Genomic DNA, 20,621 nt, shown 5'->3' on the forward strand with positions numbered 1-20,621 from the left:
TCCAGGGTATCCTATTGATGAGCTATATTCTAAGCTATTTTTAAAATTTTGTTTTGAGATGGGGTTTTGCTCAGTCATGAGGTTTTACTTTAGAATTGTGGTGCTCTTGCTATTGCTTTCAGAGTACAGGATATTTCAAGTGTGCACAAAATATACATTGTATGTCCCTCTTATTTATGTTAACTTATGAATTATTTATGTTTTCTTTTCTATTTAATAATATTTATCATTAATTCTTATATTCAATATTTAGTGTGTGAAAATAAGCTGTTATGTGGTATGAGTGAAGGGCACAATAGCTTTATATTATCACACAGATGTCTCAATATCCTAACATCTTTTTTGGAATGAATGCCATTTTTCTTCTTCCATACACCATAATATCTATGAGGTACCACTGCCTAAATAGCAAGAAAGGGTTTTCTCTGGAGTTCTCCATTTGTTTATTTCATTATGAGGTCTACACTTAAACATTGAGTCACATCCCCAGCACTTTTTTGTATTTTATTTAGAGAAGGGATCTTGCTGATTTTCTAAGTGCCTCACTAAGTTTCAGAGACTGGTTTTGAAATCATGATTCTCCTGCTTCAGATTTCTGAGTCACTGGAATTAAAAGTTTTCACCACTGCTGTGGCTTATTTGCTTTGTAAAATTTTTTTTAGCTGTTGACAGAGCTTTATTATATTTATTTTTATGTGGTGCTGTGAATTGAACCCAGTACCTCACACATGCCCAGCAAGTGTGCGTCTACAGAGCCTCAGCCTCAGCCCTGCTTATTTGCTTTTTAAAAGCACCAACATTGACGTTCTTCTCTGGTATGTTAATTTTCAATAGCTTCTAATTTTGCTCTATCGTTTAGATTTTCTTTCCTCTTATTTTTATAAAATGTACTTTTCCAACTATTGAGATGGATAATTTACTAACAAATTCCTAGTCATTTTATGGCTTACTAATTTATGTTTTTTAAAAATCTTGAATATAGATGCATCCCATTTTTTACAGCCTTATGGAGGTTTAATTGGCACACATTTACCTGTATATATCTTATGTGTATATTTTTATCTTATTGTATATGTACAAACCTATGAAACCAGCATCAAAATCAACAAAATTATCATATCCATTACTATAATATGTCTCCTAGAGTTACTTTAAATCCCTCATTTTACTCTCCTTGACAACATTTTACATAATAAATCTGATCTTCTTCAGCACCTAAGAACAGGCAAACATCAAAATGATAGAGATCTTGGAATTATCACAAAGTAAACAAACTATGTATTATTTCCTATGTCAAGAAGTTAAACATTAATGATGTCCTGAAAATCACTTCATGCTCTCTTTCTCTTAATACACCTCCATAATCCCCAATGGTAATTACTCTTTTTGTTTTCTATATAGTGCTATTTATTTCTTTCAAAAAAAGCAAATAATAAAAAAGGGTTACTCCTTCTTTACTCAATACAAAAAGGGGGCATCTGTTTGGTTCTTTTAAACCCTAACCTCACCTCAGCCCATTGTTTTCTGATAGAAGAGGATTGAGGTAAATCCTGACATGTAGAAGGAGGGGGCTGAGGCAGGACATAATGCTGGGGCCTGCTAAGAGAGGATACCAGAGAATAAGTGGTAGGATGCAGAAAAAGAGGAAGGAAGAGAAGAAGGGAAATTGGAAACCAGGGTAAAGCTCAAATGAAACAGGTCAGCTGGTGTAGCAATGGTAGAGTAAGCAGGTCAGCATCTAGATAGGTGGAAATCAAAAGCCTGAATTTTAAAAAGTGGCATCTCTGGGGCAGCTCTCCAAGCTACAAGCAGGTAAAATGTTCACACACTAGTTTTTTTTTTCACTCTCACTACACAAGAGGAAGCCCTTCCCAAACCCACTGGAAGGGTTCTACTGCTGTCACCACAGTTTCTGATTTCTGCCAACTGGGCTTCACTTTATCTTCTTTCTCATATTCTGTATCCTATTTATTCCCTTCTACATCCTCATCAGATAATTTTTCCTCCTCATTCCCCTTCTCATTCTTTATTTTGGTCTTTCCTGCTTGCATTATTCTTCATTTTCTTATCTTTTAGGTCCTTGGCATTAAAAGAGCACTACCTGTTGACTTTCTCTGACATTGTGCTAAAGTGGTGTTTAGACTTGTTTGAAAACTGGGTCTCAGTGTCCAGGTTTAAGAATCCTGGATAGAAGAGTGTGGTGGAAGCTGGCAGAATAGTTCCCAGTGGTAAAGGCAACAGTGGTGGGGGTCAGTTAGAGCATTTCCATAGAATGCTTTTCCCTCTTCAGTTCTGTGTGGTATTAGAATTAATGGCTCATAGTATAAGCCTTAGTAGATAATTTACCACCCCATTTTCTAAAGTGCCATTAACTTTTACCTTGCCAGAGCAGGCTAGACAATTCCAATTATTTAACATGTCTGTTACAATTAGTCTTTTCTGTGTGTTTTCTTCTTCTTCTTTTCTTTCTGGTAAGTGTACAATAGTCTCTGTTGGCTTAAATTTTAGCTCCTCAAATAGTATTGCTTTGTACTCATGTTTATAAATTTATGTGTCATTTGAATATTTCCTCCTATGTGATTTTTAAAAATTTATAATTTCTGCTGTACTCTGTTGAGATGTATTTTACCCCAAAGAAGTAATTGAGAGTGGGTTTCTCAATATTTTGTGGTATTAAAAAAGTTACAATTATACCGCAAATGAAGGAAGACCCTTCTTCTCTGTATGGTCAAGGTCTTCTGACACATAGGTCACAGTATGTCTTTAATGTTTGTATGAGATCTTCAAGGACTATACATTGTTTCTCATATGTATATAGCCTTAACACTTTATATGTGCCAGACTAGCATATGGCAGGTCCTGTCATGAGGCTGTTTTAACTTTTCAAAGGCATCTTGAAATTCTGGTGTAGAGTCAACATTTGATTTGAACTTTGTAATGCCTTGCATAGTTTACCTATTAGTCTAAAATTAGGTACCCAAATATGGAAGCATCTTACTGTTTTATTTGGCTTTTATATGGCTGTGACCAAAATTAAGTACAAGAAAAATTATAGAGGAGGAAGAGTTTATTTTGGGGCTCAAAGTTTCAGAGTTTCACATTAACTACATCTACATCTTAGTGCAGGCATGGCTAACTTCATTCCTTAGGGTCTGGAATGAGAAAAAAACACCATGGCAGGAGAATGTGGTGGAAAAAAGGAGATGAAAAGATGTTGCCAGAAAACAGAGAGTGCTTTGCTCACTAGAGAGAAAATATAAACCCCAAAGGCCTGACACCATGGACACTTCTCCTTTTGCTATTCTGTACTTGCCTCTAGTTACTTACCACTCAATTCTTATCAGAAGATTAATTCACTGAATAGGTAAACTTATCATTTCACATCTAAACCTTTTTTCATTGTGTCATACATGAGCTTCTGGGGGAAAACTAATATCTAAATTATAACATTAATATTTCCAAGAACCCACATACCTATCTCTGTTTTCTGACTATTATAAGGCTCGAGATAGCCTGCATTAAATATGACATTATAATTAAGGTTCATTGGCTAATCTGGAATCCAAGATAGGTGACTTGGTTAGAAAACTAAGTCATTTTAGTGGACACCTCATGTCTGCATGAGGTGAGGTGGTTTAATGCAGCAATAAATTATTTGAATATCTGTATTCATAGTTGGGGTTGACTATAAACAGATCATTTGAATATTATGAAAGAACTTCTTTACAGCTAACACTTTAGATATACTTGTATTAAAATGATTATAAAATTTTTCAAATCCCTGATGTGAGATAATTAAGGAAAAATATATGGCTACTTTTGTATTAAAGTCCTTCCAGTCAAAGCAGTAATTATGAATTCTTTATCAAAGGAATGCAAAGGAACACATCTCTTGAATTTTGTACTTTGAAACAGCCATAGTTACATGGCATTGCCATTAACAAGTTTTATGGATTAAATACTATAGAATGAATATCTAAAACAATGTTATGTTTAAATCTCAGATTCTGCCCAAATTAGTATCCACCAATGTTTTTATTATTATTATCATTTTTTAACAGAAAAATTTTTGATATTGTTTTCTGTTATAAACTGTAAACATTACCTAATAGCATAAATGACATTGGATGTTTCCTTGAGACAATATTCTAACCATAAACATATGGATGCATATGTTTTCAAAACATTCAGCAAACATATTTGTAGCTCAACTCAAATACAAAACATTTATTTCCACAGAGATGATCACATTAACTATATCTACAGTGGAAATATTTTTTGTTTGCAACTAAAATACATGTTCTGGCTGTCAAAACATTTCTAAATAAAGGTACTTGATTTGGTGAATATATGCCCACATATCATAGACTCAAAGAAATTTAAAATAATGTATAGATTTATTAGGAAATAAAAATAATAACTTCCAATTACTTGCTTACTTCACACACAAAAAACTGAGACAAAGCTTTACATTGATTACCTATTTTAATCATCATTATTATTAAAATGAGAAACATAGAAAATCTGAAGAGTAGAGAAGTCAAACAATTTTTTCACAATTTTACTAATAAGACTATATATTATGATTGTGTTTCATCCAGTCACAGGCAACAACATCCAATGATTTTAAAAGTGTTACAAAATATGAGTTTATTTTTTATATAATAAAATACTAAACATAGGTATCCCAGGACCAGGAAAGCAGCTGAGGCATGGCTGTGGATAATCCTGCCTTACCCTCCTTCTGCTTCGCTTCACCTGGCCTGTCCACATGCTCACTGATGTATAATTCAGAAGCGTTAACACACCTAGACACATCTCACCTAGAAACAACTTAAAACAACTCAGCCAGAAAATGGAGGAGGAAAACACAGGCCACAGAATCCTCAGGTGGAAGGAAAGCCAGGAAACTGAAGGATGTGTCTGTCATAACTTTCTTAGATGAAGGTCAGCAAACATGTTCCACAAAGAACCAAACAGCAAACAGATAGGATTTGCAGGCTCTATGGTCTCTTCCACTTACCCAACTCTAACTATAAAGCTGAAAAAGAAGCAAAGCCAATATGTAGAATTAATAAATGCAGACAAAAAAACTTTAACTGGAAAAACACAAGACAGGAAGAGGGTAGTGGCACTGTTAAATTTGCCTATTGGGCACTAGTTTGAGTAGAGAATGAGTAATAATATTAGAGGTATTAGAACAGTAGTAATAATTTTGATTTGCACCTGGGGTGGGTTGGTTATAGTGCTGTTCTGGAAAAAAAATGCAGTCTTATAGAAAAGCAGAGGGAAAAGATGTGGATCAGCAGTGAGATACATGTGCCTTGGAACTGAGGAAGAGGCAAGCTACAAATTGAAGCCTGTGAGACTCTAGCCTTTGCTTTCAGTCATGGCTTTATTGCCTCTAGAAAGTTCACCTCACAATCTAGGCATTTGGAACCAAGAAACTTGTTGACCTGTCATGTACTAAGACATGATGAGATTCCACAGAAGAAAACAAAGTTATGGAAGGCTAAGAGACTTTCTACAAATCACAGTTGTTGAAAGGAAAGAAAAACTGTATCTCTTGGTTTTCCTGCACCACTACTATACCTGCTTCCAATAATAACTGAAGAACAGGTGGCATCTGCAGAGCACTCATAGAATGCATTCATTGTCTCAATTATTCTTCACATCACTCTTAGGATAGAGATACAACTGACTTCTCTGATCTCATGCTACATTTAAGAGCTAATGCCAAAACAATAACTGATTTGCCAAAGATTATACTACCCAGAGGAAGTAGAGCTAAGGCATGAACCCTGGTGTGGTGTCTGAGCCTAGGCTCTGCACCACCAGACTGTACTGACCACAGCTTCCTTTTCACGTCACTCCTCTTTGGGGCACCGAGAAAGCGTATCACATTTCTAAGAAATACTCAGAAGCCTCTACATTTTGAAATAATACTAATATGCTGAACACGGTGTGTACAGCATCAAACAAAAATTAAGCAGTATCTGTGCTGTCACCACAATGAGTATCTATGATCTCAAAGCTCTTAATATACTGCCTGTCCAGGAACAGCTATCAAGTGTTTCTAGAGGAGCTTCCTTCTGTAAACCATCCAGACTTTGGGAATGAAACATTTTCCTTATTTTTTTTGGTAGTTGTAGATGGACAGAATGCCTTTTTTTTTTTAAAGAGAGAGTGAGAGAGGAGAGAGAGAGAATTTTTAATGTTTTATTGTTTTTAGTTCTCGGCGGACACAACATCTTTGTTGGTATGTGGTGCTGAGGATCGAACCCGGGCCGCACGCATGTCAGGCGAGCGCGCTACCGCTTGAGCCACATCCCCAGCCCCAGAATGCCTTTATTTTATTTGCGTGTTTATGTATGTGGTGCTAAGGATCAAACCCAATGCCCCACACATGTTAGGCAAGCTATTTTGCCACTAAGCAACTGATCCAACCTGGAAATAAAACCTTTTTTAATATTGTTAGCAGGTTTCACATTTCTCTTCACATTCCCTGTATCTAAGCTCTTGAGATAACTACAGATTCACGGGTTTTTTAAAAGAAATAATAATTCACAGATGATGTATCCCCTTTACCAATTTCCTGAAATGATAACAGCCTACAAAATAGCAACTGGACACCTCACCAGAAAGCTGCTGTGAAACAGTCAAGGCAGAGTTATTTCCATGGCCACAGGGCTCCATTGGAATGTCCTTCTCTAATCCACTCACCTTTGGCCCTCCCCTACCTCACTAACCCCCAACAATCTGTCATCTTATAATTTTAATAATGCTGTATAAGTGGAATCTATAGTAAGTTCTGCTGTAGGAACAATGATACATTACTGAGGAAAATACTTTGGAAATAAATTCAGTTCTGTTCACAAAATATTTTAGCCTTGCTTAGCATTGAACTTTCCATAGTTCCTTGGAAATGTAGAAACTTTGACAGTAGTAAAGAAAAGACAAATACAATAGGGCAAGTTATATAACCCCAGGAGCAGTAAACAAGAAGGGTGGCCAACCACCTTGATTTTCCCAGGGATTAAAAAAATATTAACCACTGAAACAGGGACAATCTAGGGCAAACTAAATTGATCTGGTTACCCTACACTCACATGTGCAACCTCTAGACATATGATCTAAATGGTATCTCTCTCTTCAACATATCCTTTGTGGTAGTATAAAAATGCTCAATATCAGCAGAAACTTCTAAGAGAACAGCTTCAAAGAAAATAGAGCAACAAACCATGAGACTAAAGAGATATATCCTGAACATAAATCCTACTTCCATAAATGTTTTCAGTTAAAAATGTTAAGAGGAAGATAGGTATGTATGAAACAATATTCAGCTTTTATTCTTCAACTGAAACTCCCCTCTTGGAGAAAAAAATGTGTATGTCCACTTCTCTGATGAGAGATATTTTATATTCATTACAGATCTTTCTCTAGCTGGGGATATAGCTTAGTTGATAGAGTGCTTGCCTTGCATGCATAAGGCCTTTTGTTCAATCCCCAACACCAAAAAAAAAAAAAATCTTAGTCTGAAAATTAATATCATGATTTTACTTAAGACATGGACAAGAACCAAAGCCTTTTACCCTGTAATAGGTTATAATATATTATTAATCATCTAATTGAAATTATCAAGTTTAATTATCAAAATTCAAAATGAAATAAAATGGGTATACTGGCTGTCTGATACACACATGCAGATCTGGTGCAGACACACACACTTGCAGATACATTACATAGCTTTACCATGTAAAATGAGACGCATTTGGAGGATGCAGAGGGCAAAACATCTGTCATTGTTACGTTGTTACTGTGCACCTCCTTCTCTGACCTAGACTGTGAGTTCGGGACTCACAAATTATGGAATTTTCCATGCAACAATTTAGAACTGCAGATTACCTAGTAACTAAAATTATGGAAAGAAAACTGAATAAGAGGGACCTCCTGTAATAAGGAAAAAAAAAGAAAGAAAGAAAGAAAGAAAGAAAGAAAGAAAGAAAGAAAGAAAGAAAGAAAGAAAAGTTAGGATGGTCTTTCAATGACCTGGGTATTACTTAAGGTCCAAAGATTTACAAATTTTTATACATTTTCAAGAGGTTTTCCCACAACAATCCTGATGCAGGCATTTTTATTATGCCATCTTTACAGAAAAGGAAAGAAAAATCCTGAGATGTTGAGTAGTGTGCCCAAGGCTACATGGCTGTGCCGTGTCAGAGCCAGGATTTGAGCCCAAGCAGTCAGTCAGATTTCTAAGTTCACATTCTACCTTCCATTTTGTATTGCCTCTTTTCAATGTTTAAATATTATATATTCCTAAAGACTTTAATAGTAAGAACACAAAATTGTACTAAATAAAGGATGTTTTCTATGAAGAATTCAGAAATGTTTTTTTTGTTTTAATTACTAAAAGCTTTTCAAAAATTACATGACTGCCAATATTCTTTATTTCCTTACAAAATCAAAGAAATTATTAATTTGTACCCAGGGCATTTACAATTTATTCAAATTCATAAATAGTCTAGTAGCTGAAGGCCAAGCACTAAATAACTAGATAGTCCACTCACAACTAAGGATCAAAGATCAGCCAAAGGCAGGTTGCCAATATCTCCTTTCACTTCAAATTGAATTGACACAAGTACTTTTCACATTCGTTTCTACAGAAAAAATTCTGAAATTTAGCTATAATTTGACTAAGTAACTCCAGTCCAAATATGGCAGCTTCTATTCAGACTGAAATTAAGAAAAATGTTAATAAAAGTATCAGCAGTAAATTAATTTTCCAAAGTTCTTGGCATAATGTAGATTTCAAAATAGAATACCAAATTCTAAAAAGCACTGGTAAATGATAATTGAGAGTACTGAATTAGGCAATAATGGTATCTCAATGATTTTTATAGAATCAAAGGTAGGTATTAAAAAGACCATGAACACAGACTTTATAAAGGTGAGATTCTAAATCCCCAAAATTACTCAGCATAATTCATTCTCAAAACAGCTTCATGCATTAAGTTATAGACTACAATTATAAAAATATTCACATTGTACATATCACCAGAGGACATAATTTATCTCTCAAATAAAATAATTTATTTCTTCAAATAATGAATGGGCAAGTCTAAACTGAAGGAATCATTCATGCTCTCAAAGATAATATAAGTTCTAAGAATTCCTCCTAATTTATAATCTTCCAAGGAAAAACAGTATAGTTTTGTGAGCATACACTTAAACTAAGCACTAAATCATGAAGTATAATTATCTCGGGTAAAGGATGAACTAGTGCTGCTAGAGTTGTCTGATCCTAAATTTTCTAATCTTTTCACAGCATTTTTTCCCAGGGGGCTTTCCAATTAATAATTGAGGTGAGATTGGAGCATAACCTTTTCCCAACCAGGCTGTTGAGCTGAGTCTGTTATAAGCAGATTTCATCCAAAGGGAAACTATATAAAGACAGGCTCCCTCACCCCTTGCTCTCTGATTCTCATTTTCTCCCTAATGCTCCATTCTCTGCCCCTGCTTTGCTCATCTCTTATTTACTCATTTTGTACAGAATTCACTTCTTATTGAGTCAAGACTCTTAAGCAAGGGTGGAATCAGCTGAAAAGGCTGCTTTTTGGTGGCTGCATGCCACCAAGCTCTCCTGATGCCTCCTCCCATCTGCACACTTTTGGCATTTTATCTCTGTCTTTCTCTAAATATGGCAGATTCTCAGAGCCTGCGTCTCTAAATCTGAAGCTTAATTTTGCTATATACAATGATCTTGGTTTCTTTTACAGCTTAATATATATTATTCAAGGACCTCCTGCAAATTGAGGGTTTGGGTTGAGAAAACAGATAAAATCTAAATTGGTTTACCCCTATATGTAATCTTTGTTTCTTGCAGGCTTTAAAATTCTATTCTTATTCTGTTGGTTATTCACTCTTATTATAATGTGCCTTGGTGAGGTTTTGCTGCAATTTTGTTCATCTGGGGTCTTGTAAGGCTCTTGTAGTTGATTTTCCATTTTATTCTTTAGCTTTGGAAAATTTTCTGATATTATTTTCAAAAAGGTTATGCATTACTTTGGTTTGTATCTTCAAGACTTCATCTATTTTGGTCTTTTCATGTTATCTTGTATTTCTTAGAATTTCTGTTCATAATTTCTTATCATCTTCTTAGTGTGGTTGATTTCATTTTCAAAAGTATATATTTTGTCTTCATTTCCTGTGGTTCTTTTTCTTCTAAGTAATCCAGTCTGTTAGTGATATTTTTCATTAAAATTTAATTTGGTTTATTGTTGTCTTCATTTGAAGATTTCTGTTTGATTTCTTTTTATAATCTTTGCCTCTTTATTGACATGATATTTTACTTACTGTATTTCCTCTACTGTATCATCCTTCATTTGAAAGTTTAGCCAAATTATGTATCTTCTAAATTCCTTTCTGATATTTCCTCTACTCTGTCATCTATAGATTCCATTGTTGGAACTTGATGGATTTTTGAGGCACTTTGATCTCTTGATTTTCATGCTGTTTTTCCCACATAGCAGTATGACTCTGAGGCAGTAGTTTCTACCCTGTGGTCTTATAGTGTTCCTGAATTCTCCCAATACCTCACATTTAAGAGGAAGGCTAATATTAATAGCACCCAATGCAAATAATATACACCTTTAATCCTAATACTCCTATTAAAGCAGCCACAGTTTTGTCACAATAAACAGAAATGATATATTAAATTATTGTCTACAATATAAATAGTAAGTTTGCTAAAAGGGTTCACAATTTCTAATATTGGACAATGAGAGAACAGAAGTACTGTAAGATGTGGTGTTTAAGGGAGAAAGAGAGAATATAGAGGTAAAAGTGAAAACAAAATTAATAATCATTTGCTTTTAGTATGGGAGAAGTGAGAAAGAATCCATAAAGACAGATAGGTGAGAGAAAAAAATATATAAAGATTTAGGGGGAAAATATATATGTATATACAATCTCATATTTCTGGTGTGCTAGTGGTCACCATCTGGATAATATATATATATATATATAGTTTAATATAATATTGACATCCCATTCCTCAATAAATTGACAAATAAAAAAATTACATATGGTAGGGGAGAAAAATCTCAATTGAAAATTAAATGATGGCTTCTGCTGAGGGCCATTACCAAGTAGGAATGACGCATCGAAATTTCCTTGCCAAGCGTACCCCATGCTGCTTAGAGGACATTTGATGGGACATTGCATGCATGCTTTAATGAGGTGACCTTGCTCAAGGACCAAGGCAGATCCGGGTTTAGAGCTGATCAGGTTTGAGGAAGTAACCGGCTCCTTGAGTTTAAGGCGTTGCCAGTTTAAGATAATGGGTTTTAGGGAAGTTGGAAGTTGAAGATTATTGTTGGGATTAGGGTGTTCCTGCTGCTTGTTCCAGTTGAGTTCTCGTGAGATTAAAATGGGATTTGGAGATAGCCTCATGGAGTAGGTGAATTGTGCGGGAGACGGCAGAACGCGATTGCCCCTGGACCTGTGTGGAGGTGGTGTGAGAGCTGGAATAAAGAATTGCTGTTTGAATCTACAAAGCTGTGTGGTGGCTCGTGATTCTGGTGCCAAGCATTGACCTTGGCATTGTGGTGGCCCGTACGCGGAACATCTGAAATTTGGAGGTGAGTAAAATCGCTCGCCCCTGAGGGAAGGCGAGAGAATGGGTGACCATTTCAAAAAACAATGTGTTCTTGTTTTGATTTATTTCGTTTTTGTTTCAAGCTGCCTATCCCTAGAAATTTCTCAGGCAAACTGGGAAAAATGGTTGGCTCAAGGTTTGAAGTTTGTTAGCCCCGAGAAAGAGAAAATTGATACAGTGAATTTTTGTTCAGTTTTTGTTTCATTCAGTTGTGGTTTTGTTTTGTGTTATCTTATTGGGTTGCGTTATCTTTATAGAAGATTAGAAATTATTAAAAAAGAAGCCAAAAAAGTGTTAAGTAAATTGTTAGAGATTCAGACCATGGAGGAAGACATTTTAGATCAAGCAAAAGAGAAGGTCTCTCGAGCTAGTCAGAGAAAGGGAGAAAATTTAAAGGAAAAGGGATTATTAGGAAAAAGGCCACAACAAGAGGCTGTTACTAACTCCGTTTTACCAGAGGGTGTAATTCAACCAACAGCCCCGCCGATGGAGACAGCTGAGTGGCCCTCAAACCCCGTAGTTGATAGATGGGATCCTGAGACAGGACCTCAAAGATTAGCATGCCCTGTATTTGAACAGGTAGGAGGGCAGCGAATTCACCGTGCTTTAGAATTTAAAACAGTGAAGCAGTTAAAGGAGGCTGTAACAACCTATGGTCCTCAAGCCCCCTTCACGGTAAGCATGGTGGAGTCCATTACTAACTTGGACATGACGCCAGCAGATTGGGCTAGCATGTGTAAATCTGTGCTAAATGGAGGACAATATTTGTTATGGAAGGTTGCCAATGAGGAATTTTGCATGGAGACAGCTAGGCGAAATGCAGCAGCCGGTTACCCTCAAAGAAATCTTGAAATGTTATTAGGAAGGGGACCTTATGAGGGTCAGCGGCAACAAATGGAATATGATCCTGCTGTATATGTACAGATTGCTGCAGACGCAGTTAGGGCATGGAAGACTTTACAAGGACATGGAGATTTACAAGGTCAGCTATCTAAGGTAATACAGAGACCTAATGAACCTTACGCTGACTTTGTAGATAGGCTTATTCAAACGGCTGCCAAAATTTTTGGTGACACAGAACAAGCAATGCCATTAATAAAACAACTGGCTTATGACCAAGCAAATCGTTGCTGCAGAGAGGTTATTAGACCATGGAGACATGAAGATTTAAACACATATATTAAATTATGTAGAGATGTTAATGAACAAGGGCAAGTCTTGGCAGCTGCAGTACAACAGGCTTTAGATGCCAGGCTAGAAACATGCTATAATTGTGAACAAACAGGACATTTTAAAAGGAGTTGCCCCATAAGAGGAGGGTTTAACAAAACTAGAAATCAAAGGAATAGAATACCGGGTATTTGCCCACGATGCTGTAGAGGGAGACATTGGGCTAATGAATGCCGTTCTCAAACCACCATAGAAGGTACTCCCTTATCAAAAAACAGACAAGGATCAGGTATTTACCCACGATATCGTGGAGAAAGGCACCAGGCTTCATTGCCAAAAAACGGACTGGGGGGCCCAATGCTCCGGGGCCCACAACCACAAATATACGGGGCAGTGGAGGAACCCAGCAACCCCATCAGGGTGGTGCCCAGGACACATTGTCCATTAAATCCCTCATCAGACAAACTCGAGGGAGCGCAGGGTTGGACATCTGCGCCTCTGCCAGAGCAGTATTAACTCCAGAGATGGGAGTTCAAATCATTCCTACAGGAGTAAAAGGACCTCTTCCCCAAGGAACAGTAGGCTTATTGTTGGGACGTAGTTCATCTACATTAAAAGGACTTATGATAAGTCCTGGGGTAATTGATCACGATTATGTAGGTGAAATAAAAATTATAGCTAGTTCTCCAGGAGGTATATCAGTAATTTCACCTGGAGATAGAATAGCACAGTTGTTAATACTACCCAGCCTACATAATAAGTTCTCTAGTCTTAATGTAGAAAGAGGTTCCAAGGGATTAGGCTCCACAGGTGTAGATTGGGCTATGTTGTCTTTAAATTTAGATTCTCGCCCAATGTTAAAACTAAATATTCAGGGTCGTGACTTTAATGGACTGCTGGACACAGGTGCTGACCTTAGCATCATATCTCTTCAAGAATGGCCAAAACATTGGCCATTACAACAAGCCACTCAAACGCTTCGAGGCCTAGGAGTGGCGACTAATCCCCATAGAAGTGCTATGGTATTAGATTGGAAGGATCCTGAAGGATGTGAAGGAACTATACAGCCATATGTTTTGGATCACCTTCCTATTAATTTATGGGGACGAGATGTCCTAGATCAACTAGGTTTGATGTTAACAAATAACATCAATCCTAATGTGCCCACTACTAGGGCTAGACAAGGTATCAGGAAAGAAAAAAGATTAGGAAAACAAGAACAAGGTATAGCAGCGCCAATTCAAATAGATCAAGGAACAGACAGACATGGGTTGGATTTTCAGAAAGGGCCACTGAGACAATCAAAATTACTTGGAAATCAGAAAGACCAGTGTGGGTTCCTCAGTGGCCCCTGACTAAAGAAAAGATACAAGTAGCCCATGATCTGGTCAAACAACAATTAGCGGAAGGACATTTACAACCTTCCGTATCTCCCCATAATACTCCCATTTTTGTTATCAAAAAGAAATCGGGTAAATGGAGATTATTACAAGATTTAAGAGCAATTAATAATGAGATGATTATTATGGGACCTGCTCAATCAGGGATTCCTCAGTTGTCTGCTTTACCAAAAACGTGGCATGTTTTAGCTATAGACATTAAAGATTGCTTTTTTTCGATTCCAATTCATCCCGAGGATAGTCCACGTTTTGCATTTACTATCCCTGCATTAAATCATGAAGGTCCTGATGAAAGATATGAATGGAAAGTACTCCCTCAAGGAATGGCTAACAGTCCAACTATGTGTCAAATATATGTTAATAAAGCAATCCAGCCACTTAGAAATCAAAATCCTGAACTAAAAATATTTTACTATATGGATGATGTATTATTGGCACATAAAGATAAAAACACATTGCTGGAATGTTATGCCACACTTACAAACTTGTTAAAAAATTATAATCTAGAGATAGGAATAGACAAAGTACAATTAAATTTTCCAATTAATTATTTAGGAGTTCTATTATCCTCAACCATGGTCCGTCCACCTAAAATTCAAATACGAGTAGATCAACTCAAATCACTTAATGACTTTCAAAAGTTGTTGGGAGATATAAATTGGATAAGGCCTTATCTAGGCATACCAACAGGAGAGTTGGGACCTTTATTTGATATTCTAAAGGTCCATCAGATCCAAATTCACCCCGAATGTTAACTCCTAAAGCTAGAAAGGCATTAAAAATTATTGAGACATATATGGAAAATATGCATTTAGATAGAATTGATATAAGTTTGCCTTTATTATTTATTGTACTACCAACAAGAAATATTCCTACAGGAGTATTTTGGCAGGAAGGTCCATTATTGTGGATACATTTATCTTATTCTCCTAACACTATTCTTACTAGGTATCCTGAGGCTGTAGGGCAATTAATACTCAAAGGTATAAGAGCAGCAAAGGCAGTGTTTGGAATTTCTCCCAATAAAATTATTGCTCCATATACTATGGAGCAAATTGATGAGTTAGCTAATGAATTAAATACTTGGGCAATAATCATGTGTAAATCAAATGTTTCATTTGATAATCATTTACCATCTAATCCTTTGTTGTCTTTTTGGTCTAAGCATCCTGTAGTTTTTCCTAAAATGACAAGAAAAACACCTATCATGAATGCTCCAAATATATTCACTGATGGGTCTAATAATGGTACAGCTGCAGTAGTTACCCCTGATCAAACTTTTACATTTTTAGTTCCCAAACAGTCAGCTCAAAAGGTAGAGCTTAATGCAGTTCTACAAGCTTTTGTGATGTTCAAAGATTCTGTATTTAATTTACTTTCTGATAGTCAGTATGTAGTTAATGCTATAATATCCCTTGAAGATGCTGGTAGGATTTCCCCTTCCTCTACTGTTTTCTCTTTGTTTTCCACTATACAAAGTCTAATCTGGGATAGAAAAGATCCATTCTTTATAGGACATATCAGGGCACATACAGGATTGCCTGGAGCCCTTAGTTTGGGCAATGATTTAGCAGATAAAACTACACATGATATACATATTTTTTCTACTGTAGAAGAAGCTACAAATTTTCATAAAAGGTTTCATGTTAATGCTAATACTTTACAAAAGCATTTTAAAATAACTAAGGAACAAGCCAGGCATATAATAAAACAATGTCAAAATTGTGTGACCTTTTTACCACAAGTTAATCTTGGAGTCAATCCTAGAGGATTGATACCTAACCATATTTGGCAGATGGATGTCACACACTTGCCAGAATTTGGAAAATTAAAATATTTACATGTTACAGTTGATACTTCTTCCGGATTTTTGATGGGCTCCCTTCATGCCGGAGAAAAAACTAAAGATGTTATAGCTCATTGCTTACAAAATTTTGCCACTGTGGGTGTTCCTAAACAGTTAAAAACTGATAACGCTCCTGGTTATACGTCTAAATCTTTTAAACAATTTTGCTCATCATTTGGTATTACTCATATAACAGGAATCCCATACAATCCACAGGGACAAGGCATAGTTGAAAGAGCTCATCAAACTATTAAAACGTACCTATTAAAGCAAAAAGAGGGAATTGGAAAGGGGTATATATCCCCCAAAGATAAACTTAAAATAACCCTTTTTACTCTAAACTTTCTAAATTTGGATTCATCAGGACTTAGTGCTGTGGAAAGACATATGTATCCGAAAAATGTACATAAGCCTAAGGTACTTTGGAAAGATATTCTAACAGGACAATGGAAAGGTCCCGACCCAGTTATTGTCTGGAGTCGGGGTTCCGTTTGTGTGTTCCCACAGGGAGAACAGCAGCCGATTTGGATTCCAGAGAGGTTAACCAAAACAATTTCTACAGAAAAAGAAGATGATTTGACTGAAATCCATAACAGCTGAAATCCAGAGCTCCAGCTTGGCTATTCTTACATCTGCGACAGTGATTTACCACGGTGCTTTTTTCAATATCTATTTTATTATTGCATTTTTCCCACATCATAAAGTTCTATTTTATTTTTGAGCTCATACAAACCTAGGTTAATGTTTTTCTGATCAGTTTTGTTTTTTGACTGTGTTTTATTTTTATTTTTGACTGTGGAGTTTTTAAACATTGCAATGGAGATTTTACCTAGGTAAAGCTACAAGGCCGTTATTATTGTCTTATGTGTTGTATGTTATGTCTGCACTGTTTTGTGTTGCATGTCAGTATGTGTGTATGTCCATATTTTTATATGAGGAGCGCTCATGAAAAAATGGATCCGATTTTTTTTTATTTTATTCACGTGATTTAAGTGGTTTAATCTAATTAGGTAAACAGCTGTTAATGATTGTTTTCAAAGGTGGTTAATAGATCTGTTTGCTTACTATTGTTTTTAAAGGTGATTAACAGATCTGTTTGTTTACTTTCACTTTTCCTTTTCATTATATTTAATAATTCTGTTCAGGATAATGTCTCTTTAACATCATTGCCAGAATTCCCATCTCCATCCCAGTGCCGGTGAAGACTAAGAAAACCAAACTACAGCTTCTATGATAGCTACCACAGTAAACTGTATAAACTGATGCATCAATGAATATAACTCAACAAGTAATGCTCAATCAAGGACTTGATTTACTTTGGGAGGAAATGGACATATTGATAGACTCCTCCGATTTGAACTGCCTGCAGAACTTGCCTGGACTATATATCAGTTGCATGCATTGTGAACTATCGTCTGGTGCAGCGAATTGTGGTACTGCTGGCATATTTTTGCTGATGGTGTCACCAGTGATGCAATTTCCTTGCCAGCGCACCCCATGTTAATTGTGGTAATGCTGGCATCTTTGCTGATGGTGTCACCAGTGATGCAATTTTTCCAAAGGAGCCGTCAATTGGCTTGGTGTCGTGGCATTTCTGTATCTTCCTCCCTTCTACTAGTGATGGTCTAAAATTTGGGGGCCAACAGAGGTGAGGCAAGAACCTCACCCCCCCACTGGCACCAAGGTTAAATTTGGGGGCCAACAGAGGTGAGGCAAGAACCTCACCCCCCCCACTGGTGCTTAGGCCTATCCACAAGCATGGCTGAATGCTGGACCGGTAGTCAGCGACGGGTTGATCTGATTGCAGTGGATTCAACCTAAGACAGGAAATTGACGTGTAAAGGTCAGTTCTCCCATGACGGGTAAGAACCACTTGTTGAATTGGACAACCTACCAGGCACGGTCCTAAGCCACATTGCTTGTTGTTTAATTAATCAGAAGGGGGGAGATGCTGAGGGCCATTACCAAGTAGGAATGACGCATCGAAATTTCCTTGCCAAGCGTACCCCATGCTGCTTAGAGGACATTTGATGGGACATTGCATGCATGCTTTAATGAGGTGACCTTGCTCAAGGACCAAGGCAGATCCGGGTTTAGAGCTGATCAGGTTTGAGGAAGTAACCGGCTCCTTGAGTTTAAGGCATTGCCAGTTTAAGATAATGGGTTTTAGGGAAGTTGGAAGTTGAAGATTATTGCTGGGATTAGGGTGTTCCTGCTGCTTGTTCCCGTTGAGTTCTCGTGAGATTAAAATGGGATTTGGAGATAGCCTCATGGAGTAGGTGAATTGTGTGGGAGACGGCAGAACGCGATTGCCCCTGGACCTGTGTGGAGGTGGTGTGAGAGCTGGAATAAAGAATTGCTGTTTGAATCTACAAAGCTGTGTGGTGGCTCGTGATTCTGGTGCCAAGCATTGACCTTGGCAGGCTTCTATTGGCTTTCAAATTTTTTTCTCAGTATTTCTTCTCCACCATTAGATAGAATTTTCTGAAGTTTTATGGTGGCTGCATTCTGGGTTGTTCCAGATGAGTTGGTTGTGTGAGCTAACAGCATGATGCTCTTACATCCTCTTCCATTCTTTACACCCATTGTAGACAGGCCTTTCTCTCCCCAGGCAATTCAAGACTCACTGAGCTGGAGAGAGCCTGGGTTTCCCCAGTTTGTTCAAATTGAGCTCTCCCTGAGAAACTGCCCCTAGTCTCTGGCTTTCCACAGCTTGCCAGACTCAGACAGGACCATAATAACCTAGCTGCAATCTGATGAACCTCTGTTTCAGCTTCCCCAGACTCTGCATTGCTGCAGTTCCAAGATGTCATTGCCATTTCATTTTGCAGAGAGACCATAAGAGATGCACTTACACTAAGGAATGTCCCTGCAAAGAGGCATCCAGATGGTGGCCACTAGCACACCCAGCAGAAAGACCTCAGGTGCAACCAGACCCACAAGTAGCATGCCAATATATCTCCAGGCCCTGGCCAGTGTCCCCAGACTCAGGTGACCATGCCTCAAGATGGTGTCAGTGTTGAAGGCAAACCTGCAGTCTCCAGTGGATATCCCAAGATGGTTGTGGTCATGTGTAAACAAATCTGTGGGTACTGTGACAATGGACTTGTAGGCATCAGAGGGCAGTGATCAATGATCCAATTGAAGTGTGTGAGCAGTCTGCAGATTAACATTGGACGATCTGTGAATGGGTGGCAGGTGGCAGAAATGGGTAGGCAAGAAGTGGGTAAATGGGCCTTGATATATCTTTTTCATGTGTTCACTCCACTTCATTTCTTCAGCCCTGTCTTAACCAAGGCTTCCAGTGCCCTTTTCCAGGATCTCTGCAAAAGCTTCCCCAAAATTGTTTCCACCTTGACCTTTGCTATACATTATCCACAGAGCTGCCAGTTTGTCATAAACAAAATCAAATCATGGCACTCTCCTGGTTGAAAACCTCATACTGCATCTGAAAAAATCCAAACCTGTGTTCAAAGACAAAAACCCAGGTAATCTGGGCCTGCTTCTCTCAACTGTGGCCCCTCCTCACAGCACTGCAGCCACTCTGGGTTTCTTTCAGGCCTTGAAACTCACCAGACACCTCCCCACCTTAGCTCCTCTGCAACTGCTGTGCCCAATGTCTAGCCCCATTTTTTTCATGTCACTGGATCCTTCTTCAAATTTTGGTTTAAATGTCTTATCTTTAAACAAGGCTTCTCTGATCTTTTGATTACGTTTATGTATTTATGCTTTTCTCATTTTTGTCATTTTACCTTTATCAGACTATTAATTTAGTAACAGGGACCAGTAAAATGTGACAAAAATGAGGCTTCTGATAAGTACTAGTTGAAGAAAGGTGTGCCGTTTCTTTATTCTACAGAACACAGTCCATAGAAGTACAAATAAAATGACTCATTCAAGTATATGATGATGGTCATCAAAAGATAAGAGAAAAGAAAAAAGAGCTGAGTTAAAGCCATAAATTGTGTTAAAAGGCCATGCAATGTATATTCTTCTCTATTAAATGCTCAGAGTGGAAAAATCAATGAGAAAGAAAGATTCATGGTTCCTGAAGCTAGAGAAGAAGTAAGAATGGGAATAGTTACAATTGAGTAAAGGGATTTTTTGGGGGGTAGAGAAGGATTTCTGATAGACAGTGGTGATTGGTGCACAACAGGGTGGATGTGCTAATGCCTAGAACAAGAACTGGGCACTTCACAAGTGAATTTTATTGTGGGTAGAGTACATCCCAATAAAGATATTATTTTTTAAAAAAGGGTACATGAGATGAACTGCTGTGAAGCTGCTATATCAAACTAATGGAACCACAAGCTCTCAAAAGTCAGGCCATATTATTGATCATTTTGTCTGCAGAGCCTAGTACAGAGCTGGTACTTACTGCCTGAATGATGACTGGATACTAGGGACTGTGGTCTGGAAGCAAATACTCTAACCATTAGATATAGATAAGCTTTGTTCAGCTCTGATTTCAACAAAGAGTGATCCCTCATGAGAAATAATTTCATATTAACCAGATGTGAAACTTAGTAATCCAAAAAAGACTCCT

General features: G+C 37.3%; 1 long non-coding RNA gene across 1 annotated transcript; it reads left to right on the plus strand.

The window, feature by feature from the left end:
• The first annotated feature begins 15,855 nt into the window (after positions 1 to 15,855).
• LOC144365500 (uncharacterized) lies at positions 15,856 to 18,451 on the plus strand. Its single transcript, XR_013424004.1, has 2 exons — positions 15,856 to 16,908; positions 17,221 to 18,451. It is a non-coding gene; the product is annotated as an uncharacterized LOC144365500 (long non-coding RNA).
• Positions 18,452 to 20,621: the final 2,170 nt, after the last annotated feature.

This window comes from Ictidomys tridecemlineatus, chromosome 7 (assembly GCF_052094955.1).
Source record: "Ictidomys tridecemlineatus isolate mIctTri1 chromosome 7, mIctTri1.hap1, whole genome shotgun sequence".
Taxonomy (NCBI): Eukaryota; Metazoa; Chordata; class Mammalia; order Rodentia; family Sciuridae; genus Ictidomys; species Ictidomys tridecemlineatus.